Source organism: Cornus florida, unplaced genomic scaffold, assembly GCF_030987335.1.
Source record: "Cornus florida cultivar Cherokee Brave unplaced genomic scaffold, ASM3098733v1 CherokeeBrave_3.0.0_Hap2_Chr10, whole genome shotgun sequence".
NCBI classification, from domain to species: Eukaryota; Viridiplantae; Streptophyta; class Magnoliopsida; order Cornales; family Cornaceae; genus Cornus; species Cornus florida.
Window position 1 is genome coordinate 104,634,166 of NW_026775580.1, and position 11,647 is coordinate 104,645,812.

Sequence of the window (11,647 nt, forward strand, 5' to 3'; positions counted from 1 at the left end):
CTTTTTTTTTTTTTTTTTTATATTTTTATTGACAAAAAAACACTTTCAATTTAATAAAACTTGCAAATTACACCCTTAAACACCTACTGGGGTGAGAAGTTTAAATTTTAGTGTTAAAGTGATGGTTACTTTTGGCGAAAATAATATATTAATGTATTTAAATTTATCCTAAACTGATATTGTAAAAACTCTCACTTTTTTAATTTAAAAGTTTAAATTGTTAAGTAATGTTGCATGCCATCCATATATATTCAAGCCCTTTATCATCTAGAATTTAAAGTGTACAAATCTCCTCTAACATTAACCTTTATCTGAACTCACAAAGTTATTATTACAATCCTCCCTAGGACCCTAGCTACAAGAGATCAATAACAATCCAAATTTGAAATCCACGATATAATTGGGTTTGAATTTGAAATCCACGACACAATTGGTTTCCATAGAGTAAGAAAAATCATCCGCACTTTTTATAGTGGTCATTAAATTTAATCTATTGGTCAACTTTCAAACCCACTTATATAATTTCCTTTTAATACAAAACCACTATTCAAATTTCTAGTTTCCAAATTTAATATTTACCAATATTACTAATTATAATAATAAATGGTAATTACCTAAATAAATAAAAATCTCTTTCACCTCTCAAAATAACCTCTCCCTCAAAGCAAGAGCTACAAAATAATTAATAATTATTACATTATTGTCTACATTATTCTTGTACTTTTTTTTTTTTTTTCTAATTTAGTTATATGTGTGATAAAAGTTCTTTTTTTACAGGTTTTGGAAAGTTCTGTTGCACTAAATTGAAAATATGAGATGATCATAATTTACACAAAAGTGAAAAAAATAAAAATAATTCACAGAAAATAAAAACTAAGAAAAAAACCATAGATTATAAATTGATATAAAAACTAAATAGAAATTCATCATGGACCAATAATTCTTCTTGAATTCTTCAATTTGAAAGGTATTCACTCTCCATTATTTCTTCAAGTTAGACGGATCAGAAATTGAGATGCAAAATTAAGATCAGAAAATGAGATCCCAAAAAAAATAAAAAAATCATATAAGCAACCTTTGTTTTGCATTACATGAGAGAACAATTGTATAACAGGTAGATAACATTTTGCAATGTGGTTGGTATCAAGTCATGAATTCAATTCAAATCATCGATTTAATTTTTTAACACTTGATTTTCTAATACAAAAATTCCGATTAGTGATGAAACGTTCCAGAGGTGAAGAAGTTTATTTTTTTGGTAATGTTTCTGATTGTATTTTTTTTAACATTATTTTGATTGATTGCACTGCATCTTAAAATGGAGGGAGAATACATTTCAAAAGGACGAATTGTTGGTCCATGTAGACACTAAAATTTAGTGGGCTTTGGTTTTAACGAATGGACCCATTAAATATAGGCCTAATGTTTAAATAAATTATTTAATTTACTAGGCTTGGTCCACTTAAATTATTTAATTAGCCCAGCCCAGATAATTAAATGAAACGATAATTATTCCTAATAAAATATATTTTGAATAATTATCTTTAAGGATAATTATCACAATATAACCGGCCCGGCCCAGTTATAGTTTTATCCTTATCAGGAGATGACACGTGTCATCATCCTATTAATCCAAGAAGCCTATAAATAAAGGCCTGGAGGAAGAAAAACAAGGAGAGGATTCAGAATTCAGAAGTTTACAAATTCAGACACAAATTCAGAATTCAGAAGTTCAGAGACTCAGAAATCCAGAGACTCAGAATTCAGACACAAATTCAGAATCGAAACCCAAAAGCGAAGAACATCAAGCACATCCAACAACGTGCCGTTCTTCATCAAATTCCACAGTGATTCAAGAACAAGCTCGTGCAGCCCTTGGATCCAACCAACCAAAAACAAGGAGATCGAATCAGAGGACCATTCTTTTTTTGTAAAAGATATTACAAATGACTGTACTTCACATTCATAAATTAATAAAATTTGTGTTTACCATCAAGTTTTTTCTCTATCAGATTCTATGGCTCCCCCTAAGATTCAGACAGACAAGAAAGCCCAAAAGAACATCGCTATTGCAAAGGTCGACGCTAAAGCCACCATGAAAAGTGGCATGAAAACCAAATTAAGCGATGGAAGTACCTTGACGGGCCCTGTGACACATAGCAAGTCCTAGGCGATGGCGTCATTCAAACTTCAGCAAGATGTGGTGAAAACTAATCCTGCAACACCAGCGAACGTGAAAACTCAACATGTCAAAAACCTTGACATTGTTCCAGAGGAGGCTCCACCACCAGATTCACTTCGTTCTATCTATGATGCTCACTCTAGTGTCGATTCACCCCCAGAGTCACCACGTCAGACTTCGGAGCAATCAATCACTTCAAGGAACGTGGATTCTCAAGGCCTATCATACTCAGATGTGGTTGCTGCTATGATAACTGGAGCTGCTACGGTGGAGGAACAACTAGCAACTATGGCTCATTCCATTGAGAACCTCACAAAGACTATTGAAGAAAAGGACTTGCAAATCGCTACACTAATGAATAAATTGGAAGTTCAGACCTTCGGTGAAACACCAATGCCATCTGGGAATCGTGCAACTTTCACACCACCACCGTCTGGGAAACCTACATCTTCCACAGCAATACTAACGGAGAATCCTAATTCTACAGCATAAGGTACTCATAGGGAGAATCCCAAACAGACGCCGGTGACAGAACAAGCGACCAGTCAAAACCAGACGCCGGGGATAGAACAGGCGACTGGTCAAACCAATCATACCTCTTCTTCAGTCTCTTCATTATCTGTCGAACAATTGCAAGATATGATAACGTATACAATCCGAGCTCAATATGGTGGTGTCTCACAGAGCACTCTCATGTACTCAAAGCCCTATACAAGGAGAATCGACAGTATGAGAATGCATGTAGGATACCAACCTCCGAAGATTCAACAATTTGATGGAAAAGGTAACCCCAAGCAACACATTGCCCATTTTGTCGAGACTTGTAACAATGCCGGAACAGAGGGGGACTTACTAGTCAAACAGTTTGTCCGGTCCCTTAAAGGAAACGCGTTCAAGTGGTACACTGACCTAAAGTCAGAATTAATTGATAGTTGGGACCAGATGGAACGAGAATTCTTGAACAGGTTCTATAGCACTCGTCGTACTGTTAGTATGATAGAGTTGACTAACACGAAGCAATGGAAGGATGAGCCTGTAATCGACTACATTAATCGGTGGAGAGCCCTCACTCTTGACTGCAAGGACCGTTTGTCAGAAGTATCTGCTGTGGAGATGTGTATGTAGGGAATGCATTGGGGCCTGCTCTACATTCTGCAAGGCATAAAACCTCGCACATTTGAGGAATTGGCTACGCGTGCCCATGACATGGAGATCAGTATGAAATCCTATGACGGCAAAAGTCCCGTGACTATAGAACCACGCAAAGATAAGAAGGACTGGAAGAAGGGCGACAAGTCATCAAAAAATGCGGCTAAAGATTCAATGGCTGTCTCAACCACCCCGATCAAGATATCCGTTAAAGATGACAAGAAGGATGATAAAAAGCCTCGCCAGTTTCAAGAGAGGGAGAGACAGCGTCTTACGCTAAAGGAGTTAGAGAAGAAAGAATACTCCTTCCCCGATTCCGATGTTCCTGGCATCTTGGAATGTTTACTTGAAAGTAAAGTTATAGAACTCCCTGAATGCAAACGTCCTCCAGAGATGGGACGTATCAACGATCCAAAATACTGCAAATATCATCGCATTATCAGTCATCCAATTGAGAAGTGTTTTATCTTCAAGGAGGTGGTGATGAATCTGGCAAAACAAGGAAAAATCTTGTTTGATACAGACGAAGTTGTAACTTCAAATCATACTACTGCTACTTTGACAACCTCTGTCGTGGGGAGTGCTCGTTCTCAACCTTTAACTTCGAAGGTATCTTGCACAAGTATCCAGTTTGGTTCATTGGAACCAATCCCAATCTATATTGGCCAAGGGAGTGTACGTGATATTTCAACATTTGGAAGGGTTTTTCCTCAGGATGATGAAGAAGGATGGACTCTGGTGACAAGAAAGAAACCACGGAAGCAACAAGCTGATATTTTTCAGACTAATTATTCTGACATAGGGCAAAGGAAGAAGAACCCCCAATATCACCATAAACAGTCTGGCCATAACAGAAAATGGGTCAAGAAGACACAGTCAACTAAACACACCTTTATAGGCAAAAAGAGTCAGAAGCCTATTACTTTGCGAGAGTTCTTTCCAAAAGGATACCTAAATGACGAAGTTGTAACAACTTACATGGTTTCAACTAAGAAAACAAGCCTTGATGATGAGAAGAACGAGGATCAAGATGAAGTCCAGACTGTAGAGAACTATAATACAGCCATCATTGAAAAATCTGATGATGATGAAGTGGTCAGAGGTACGTTTGAGTCATGTTGTGCACTAATTGTTTTCACGGACGAGGATCTTCAGTTGGGTTTGAAGCCGCACAATTGTCCTCTCTTTGTCTCCGGTTACATAAAAGAACGAAGAGTTACTCGTATTCTTGTTGATGGTGGCTCGGCGGTGAATCTAATGCCAAAATTTACGATGAAAAATCTTGGCATCACAATTGACGAGTTATCGCGTAGCCGTCTTATTATTCAAGGTTTTAACCAAGGAGGACAGAGAGCTATCGGCATGATTCGGGCAAAGCTAACTATTGGCGAGCTCCAAGCAGAAACCTTATTCCATGTGATTGATGCAAAGACGTCCTACAATTTGTTATTGGGAAGGCCTTGGATACATAGTAATGGCGTCATTCCAACGTCTCTTCATCAGTGCTTCAAATTCTACAAAAATGGCGTACAAACGGTTGTGGCGGATCATAAGCCATTTACAGAGGCAGAATCTCATTTTGCCGATGCCAAGTTCTATATCGATCATGATACACCTTCGGAAGTGCCCATCCCAAGCCTTCCGTTTACACAAGAGATTCAATCTACAAAAGCAAAAGAAGCATTAAGTGATCCACTAGACGTTTCAGTGACAAACATTGTAAAGGTAGCTAAAACGCGAGGGGTCTCGATAAAAGCACATCAGACGAAACCTATTTTAAAGTATGTTCCAAAATCTCAGCGACAAGAAGGGCAGGCACCTGTTATCGAGATAATTGAAACTAAGGAATTTAAATTAAAGATGTCACAAACCAAGGAAAAAGAAGATATGCAAAAGCTTAAAGGAGAGTTAATTCTTCCTCTCCCTAAGATTCAGAAGTTTTCGCCTTCCAAGTCTCCGTTAAAAGGGTTCGTGCGGCCTTCTCAATCTATGGTTGATCATTTATCACTTCCAAAACAAAGGACCGACGAAGGATTCGATCCTAAAGCATACCAACTCTTGGCTAAGTCGAGGTATGATTTTACAAATCCTGCAAGCCTTGGAAAACTGAATGCTGAGGTCACCGGTGAGAAGGTGCACGGCCTCAATAAGACATAGAAGAAGTTAAAAGATCAAGGGCATAAAATCATTTCACCTAAGTCTGGTCTCGGTTTCGTAGCTTCTGAGCCACTTCGAATTCAAATCACAAAGAGGGATAAGAAGTCAAGCACCTCATACATTGGGTTTGAAGAAGTTGAGGATGAACAAGATCAGCAGACTGGGCATCAAAAATCAGTCTTTGACCGTATAAGAGCTCCATGCGATCGAACATCTGTATTCAACAGGTTGTCAAGCCGAGAATCAAATGTTTCAAGTTCTCATATCAGCAATTTGCCTCGTAACTCTGTTTTTAACAGAATGAGCTTTCATGACTAAGGAAGAAAATCTGCACAACCTTAATCTCGAAAGTCAGTATTTTCTCGAATTGGTACTATCCATGATGCACCACTAAAAAACAGCAAGATTGTGAAGTCAGAAGAAGCTAACATTGACGTGGTGAATAATAGTGAGGTTCAGAGCCTAATGCCTTCGCGAATGAAACGTAAGATAGAGATAGATGTCACCAATGACGTTACATTGAAAGCTCGAAGGCGAACCATTGTATTTACTAATCAATCAACAGAAGTGGATAGAATAGAAGGCACTGGCGAATCGTCTTGTGTTACTTCATACCACATCACTGTTGAAGAGGAACCTGACTGTGAACAACCAGATGATATCGAGAAAGCTCCACCAACACTAGAAGACGGGGGGCAGGCTACTGTTGATCAACTCAAAGAAATCAACTTAGGAACTGACGATTAACCCAAACCAGTTTTTGTTAGTGCATTCCTAAACCCTTCAGAAGAAAATGATTACTTTCAATTATTGTCTGAGTACAAGGATGTCTTTGCTTGGACATACAAAGAGATGCCCGGTCTTGATCCTAAAATTGCAGTGCACAATCTCGCTGTTAAACGTGGGACACGTCCGATTAAGCAGTCTCAACGTTTCTTCCGTCTAGAGCTAGTTCCAAGGATAGAGGAAGAACTCAACAAATTGATTGAAGTAGGGTTTGTCCATGAGGTCAAATATCCAACATGGATTTCGAGCATTGTTCCAGTGAAGAAGAAAAATGGACAGATTCGAATCTGTGTGGACTTTCGTGATTTGAATGAGGCATACCCAAAAGATGATTTTCCTCTTCCCATCCCTGAGCTCACTGTAGATGCAACCACTGGACATGAAGCTCTCTCTTTTATGGATTGTTACTCTGGGTACAATCAGATAAGAATGACTCCGAGGGACGAGGAGTTAACTGCCTTTCGCACTCCTAAAGGCATATATTGTTACAAAGTTATGCCCTTTGGACTAAAAAATGCGGGAGCAACATACCAGCGCGCTATACAAAGGATCTTCGACGACATACTCCACAATAAAACAATAAATTCTTTGGTGTCTTAACCACCAAGTCATCAACATACCAGCGCGCTATGCAAAGGATCTTCGTTCATTTGTTCCTATTTAAATTGAATTGTCCAAATCCCAATACAACTTGGAGGTATCTTGTTGCCTATATATAACCTCAATATTGTAGGATTTGATATCAATTCCAAAAATCTCTGAAGACTTGTCAGATCACAAATAATTGGTACGTGTGTTTCTTCTTCTTCTTCTTCTTCTTTTTTTTTCACGCATGTAGGAGAACAATTTTTTTTTTTTTTTTCTCTCTCTCTCTCTCCACGCATGTAGGAAATTTTTTTCTTTTTTTTTTTTTTTTTTTCTCTCTCCACGCATGTAGGAGCCCAAATTTTTTTTTTTTTTTTTCCTCTCCACGTAGCATACTGGAACAAATTTTTTTTTTTTTTTTTTCTAACCCCTTTTTTTTTTCTTTGCAGGGTTTGATTGGGTATAACAACTTGATTTGTGTCAACCGTAGCAGAAATTGAGTCCTCCTTCTAAACAACACCGATTTGAGCTTTGTTATCCATCATGGTGGTGTTCAAGTGTTTCGCAAAGCAAAAGCCGACTATCTTAAAGAGCGAAAATAGTCAACGAGTCCAAGGAACGACATTAAGTGTATGTGACTCACTTTTTGGTCGCAATGCTATTCAAGTGCCTGATTCTAACAATAAACATTGTTCATCTCATTGGACATGCACGGCCATATGCGAACTCACTGACTTTGGTCCTGATCAGATTAATGAATAATCTATTGTCTCTAAAGCCTTGATACTAAATTCTTCACTTCATGAGAGAGTTGTTGAAGAAAACCAGTTTTCACTATTGGTTTTTAATGTTCAGGCGAAGGAAATATCATGGAGTATTCCCTATAAACTTCCTGCTGAATTGCTATACACCGAACTATATTGGGAGTGGTTGTGATACCCCTCGGATCCGGGACACGGATTGATCAGGCCCAGGCCCAAACCCGAGGGAATATCAAACAATTAATATTTTATAACGAACACGGAATACAAAATGAATTAAGAAATGAAAGTTTAAAGCTGAAAAGAAACTAAAAGATAATCCTTAAATAATTAAATACTTAAATTTGATAAACCACATATCCATAATTTGAACAACTCGGGAATCCATCTCTAGTGGACCCCTAATAAAAATCTCACACTGAATAAAAGTAAAATGAAAGATAAAATCCAAATCCAAGATCTGGAAAGAAACCCTACATCGTCGGTAGAATGGAAAATCGTCTATCCAAATCCAAGATCTGGAAAGAAACCCTACATCGTCGGTAGAATGGAAAATCGTCTCTGCTCAGCACGAACAAGCTCAAGCCTGGAACTGACGTACACCTGAAAAATAGGAGTGGGTCAGGCCCACGAACAAGTTCTATCCTACTACAATCCATGCAGAGACTCGTTACGCATGTACATACTAAATAGTTCAACAATAACTAATAATCCGTACATAAATATATCCACACTACTGGACTCTCTCTAGGCCATGAAGGGGGTCTCAACTTGGATAGAAGGCATCACACAATACGCACCTGAGTGGGCATGAATACCTAAACCTAAACAGGGTATACCTCAACCTTCACAGTCAGCTACACATCTAACTGCATATACGCACCCTAACCGTCGACACTGAGCCTCAAGCTCATGACACGGTAACATAAAAATATATCTAAACTCCGTTTCTAACCATCCATAAGAAATCCAGTAAGTCACTCGGCGTATTCAACCGTACCGACTTATATATATAAGGAGGATTGTATTTTATAACCCGTGCCCTTACTCCAAAATAGGTAGGACTTAGCAATTTGAGCTAATCCAAACCTAGTATGTCACCGTCCCATACTGGTACATACAATCCAATCCGTCCGATAGTTGATAAAGCATATACACGTACATAACAATATCAACGAGTCCATATCAAGCATATCAGAATGTAGTAACAACCGTTCTTGAATAGTCCCAACAAATTGATTAACATTGGAAACATAAATATCAATATTATTTACTCTATTCCACGCATTTAAATAATTTATAAATGCCAAAACCAACAATTCCAACCTAACCATGTTAGAATAGATTAACCATCATGCTTTAATAAATCCAACCACTGATTAAGTACTAACAGTATCAGTGTCAAAACCCACAGTTCCAAACTAAGCACATTAAAGTATACTAGGAAAACATGCTTAATTAATCCAGCAATAAGCCATTACCTGATCACCCACAGGACTGTGTCTGTAAATATAAGTTTATTCCCGGTATCCATAATTAACAGAGCTTAAACAAATGTTATAATATTTATTTCCATGGCATGCATAATAAATCTAGACAATTTATCATACTGTTAGGCTCCTATTCAACAAAATTGACGAATTAAATGTTAAGTTTAATCATCAATTAATCTTTAGCAAAAATACAGATTCCTTGTATGTAGGTATACTCTAAGAATTTGCAATTAGCAGTGCCCAAACTCTCACAAGAAATTTTACATTATAATCTGGAAGTTAGAAACTCCAAACCCACACAAGTCTGCAAGATATTCGTAATTAACTCCATGTAATCCTAACGATTAATGCTTTGTGTCCAATTCTATGTTAATCCGATCTTTGCATATTTATGTTTACTCTAGACCACTCCTAAACCATCCATTACAGTATTTATTCTCTACTAAAACACATTAAAACAATCACTATGAAGCCTAATCTCCGAAAATTGGAAAAACAACCAACAGAACCAAAAAATCCACGAACAAACAACCTGGAGCCGGCTCCAGAATATTGGAGCCGCCTCCAATGGCCCTGGAGCCGGCTCCTAGACCATTGGTGCCGCCTCCAGTCCAAGGAGAGCCGGCTCCACTCCAATAGGAGCCGGCTCTCTCCCTCCTCTTCTTCGTGTTCTCCTCTCCGGTCGCCGTTTACGCCTCCGACACTTCACAGTATAGGTTTTCAGAGAGTTTAACTTAATCCCAGAAGCTTCCAACCCTTATCTCAGTCCTTATTATGCTACTAATATGGATTAAACCAAGAATTAAACAAGAAAGTTCAAAGGTAAACAGTTTACAATTTTTAAACCAAATTCAGTTTCAGTTAAACTCTAACATGAAACAGATAACGTTTTTATTTTTAAACATGTAATTCATCCTGGAACCATTGAGTATGCAAAGAACACGAGTATAAGGGAGAGAGTAAGGTTAGAACTTGCCTTTTGAGATTTTTGTTAAAAATCTCTACATTGTCTTCTACGATCTCCGGCGATTCCTACTACAACTTCCTCTGTTCCTCGTTTCTAATTCCACAGACGTGTTTTGGTTTTATTATTTTTTTCCCTAAGCAGACTTCTTTTATATATTTATAGGCAACCAAAACCCTAAGTCCAATTACATCTAAAGTTTGAAACGCGGCTCATAAACACAACCTAGTTTATAAACCATGTCGGCGCATTAAATTAAACCTAACCAGAACTAAAAACCCTAACCACACTTTTATACCTAGTCATAAATTAAAACATGTAATTACTAATTCAATTAAAGAACCAATAAAATTCCAAGTTAATGTAAAACAGAAAATAACATACAATTTACAGAAAATAAATAATCACAATTATCACAATTAAGGTAAATAATTCAAATAATTAATTAAACCAAAGAAAACAAATAAACCAACTAATTACTTGACTATCCTTTTGAAAATTAGGGGTATTACAGTGGTTAGAAGATGTCTTGGCGCGTTTCCATGACTTTCTATCAAAACAACAACTATATGGTGCTTTATTCGCCTCCCTATTTTCCTATGATCGTCATGAAGATGTATTCAAAGCATTCCTTGAATGTTGGTGCCCAGCCACTAATACACTTCATTGTTCTATTGGCGAGCTATCAATTTCTCTTCGAGATCTATATATGCTAGGTGGTCTCCCTCACCAAGGAATAATTTATGATGAAGTTATTCCTTGTGCAGATGAACTATCAAGAGCTGGCAACAACAAAAATTCTATCCCTTTGAGTTGTCAACACCTATTTTTGGCCTTCCACAGACTTTCCAAGAAGTATAAAGGAGATCAGAATGTGAAGATATTTGACTGGATTAATTTCTAGTTTAAAAGTGCATCAAGACATGCCAAACCTTCAAAGAAATCAACAAAAAATAAAGTTCACCGCCCTATGAGGACTCAAAATCCGTCTGGTGTGATCCCTCCTGTCCGGTCGATGTCTACCAAAGAGAAAGAAGTATTTATCAACCTTGGTGTAGATGAAACATCGAGAGACACCACTTATCTAGCTGCTTTTTTAGCCTGTCGGCTCTGCAAATTTGCCTTACCTGCACACCCTGGCGACATAATTCGTCCTGGGACTTTCAAGGTCGCAAGCATGTTAGCAGATGGCTGCAACATTTGTCTTTCCACCCCGGTTCTGGCCAGTATTTACAGAGGCTTGAACGAGATTGTTTCCTCACCAGATCCTGGAAGCTGCTCTGCGATATTTCCTATTCACTATGTATTCGGATGGTTGAGTGAATATTTCAGAACTAATTTCACCCTTCCTAATACCAACTATTGGCCTAGAATGACATTATATGCAGGCGAAGGAGGAGCAAGATACTTTGACCATTTTGAAGCCCAAAATTTATTCAGATCATGTAAAGGAATAAACTTAACTCGAATGGCTAAAAGATCTTCAAAAGAGCGACTTATTGTAGATAATGGCGAGATAAAAAAGGCTGACTTTGACACCCTAATCAATCTTCGATCATGTTATTTGACA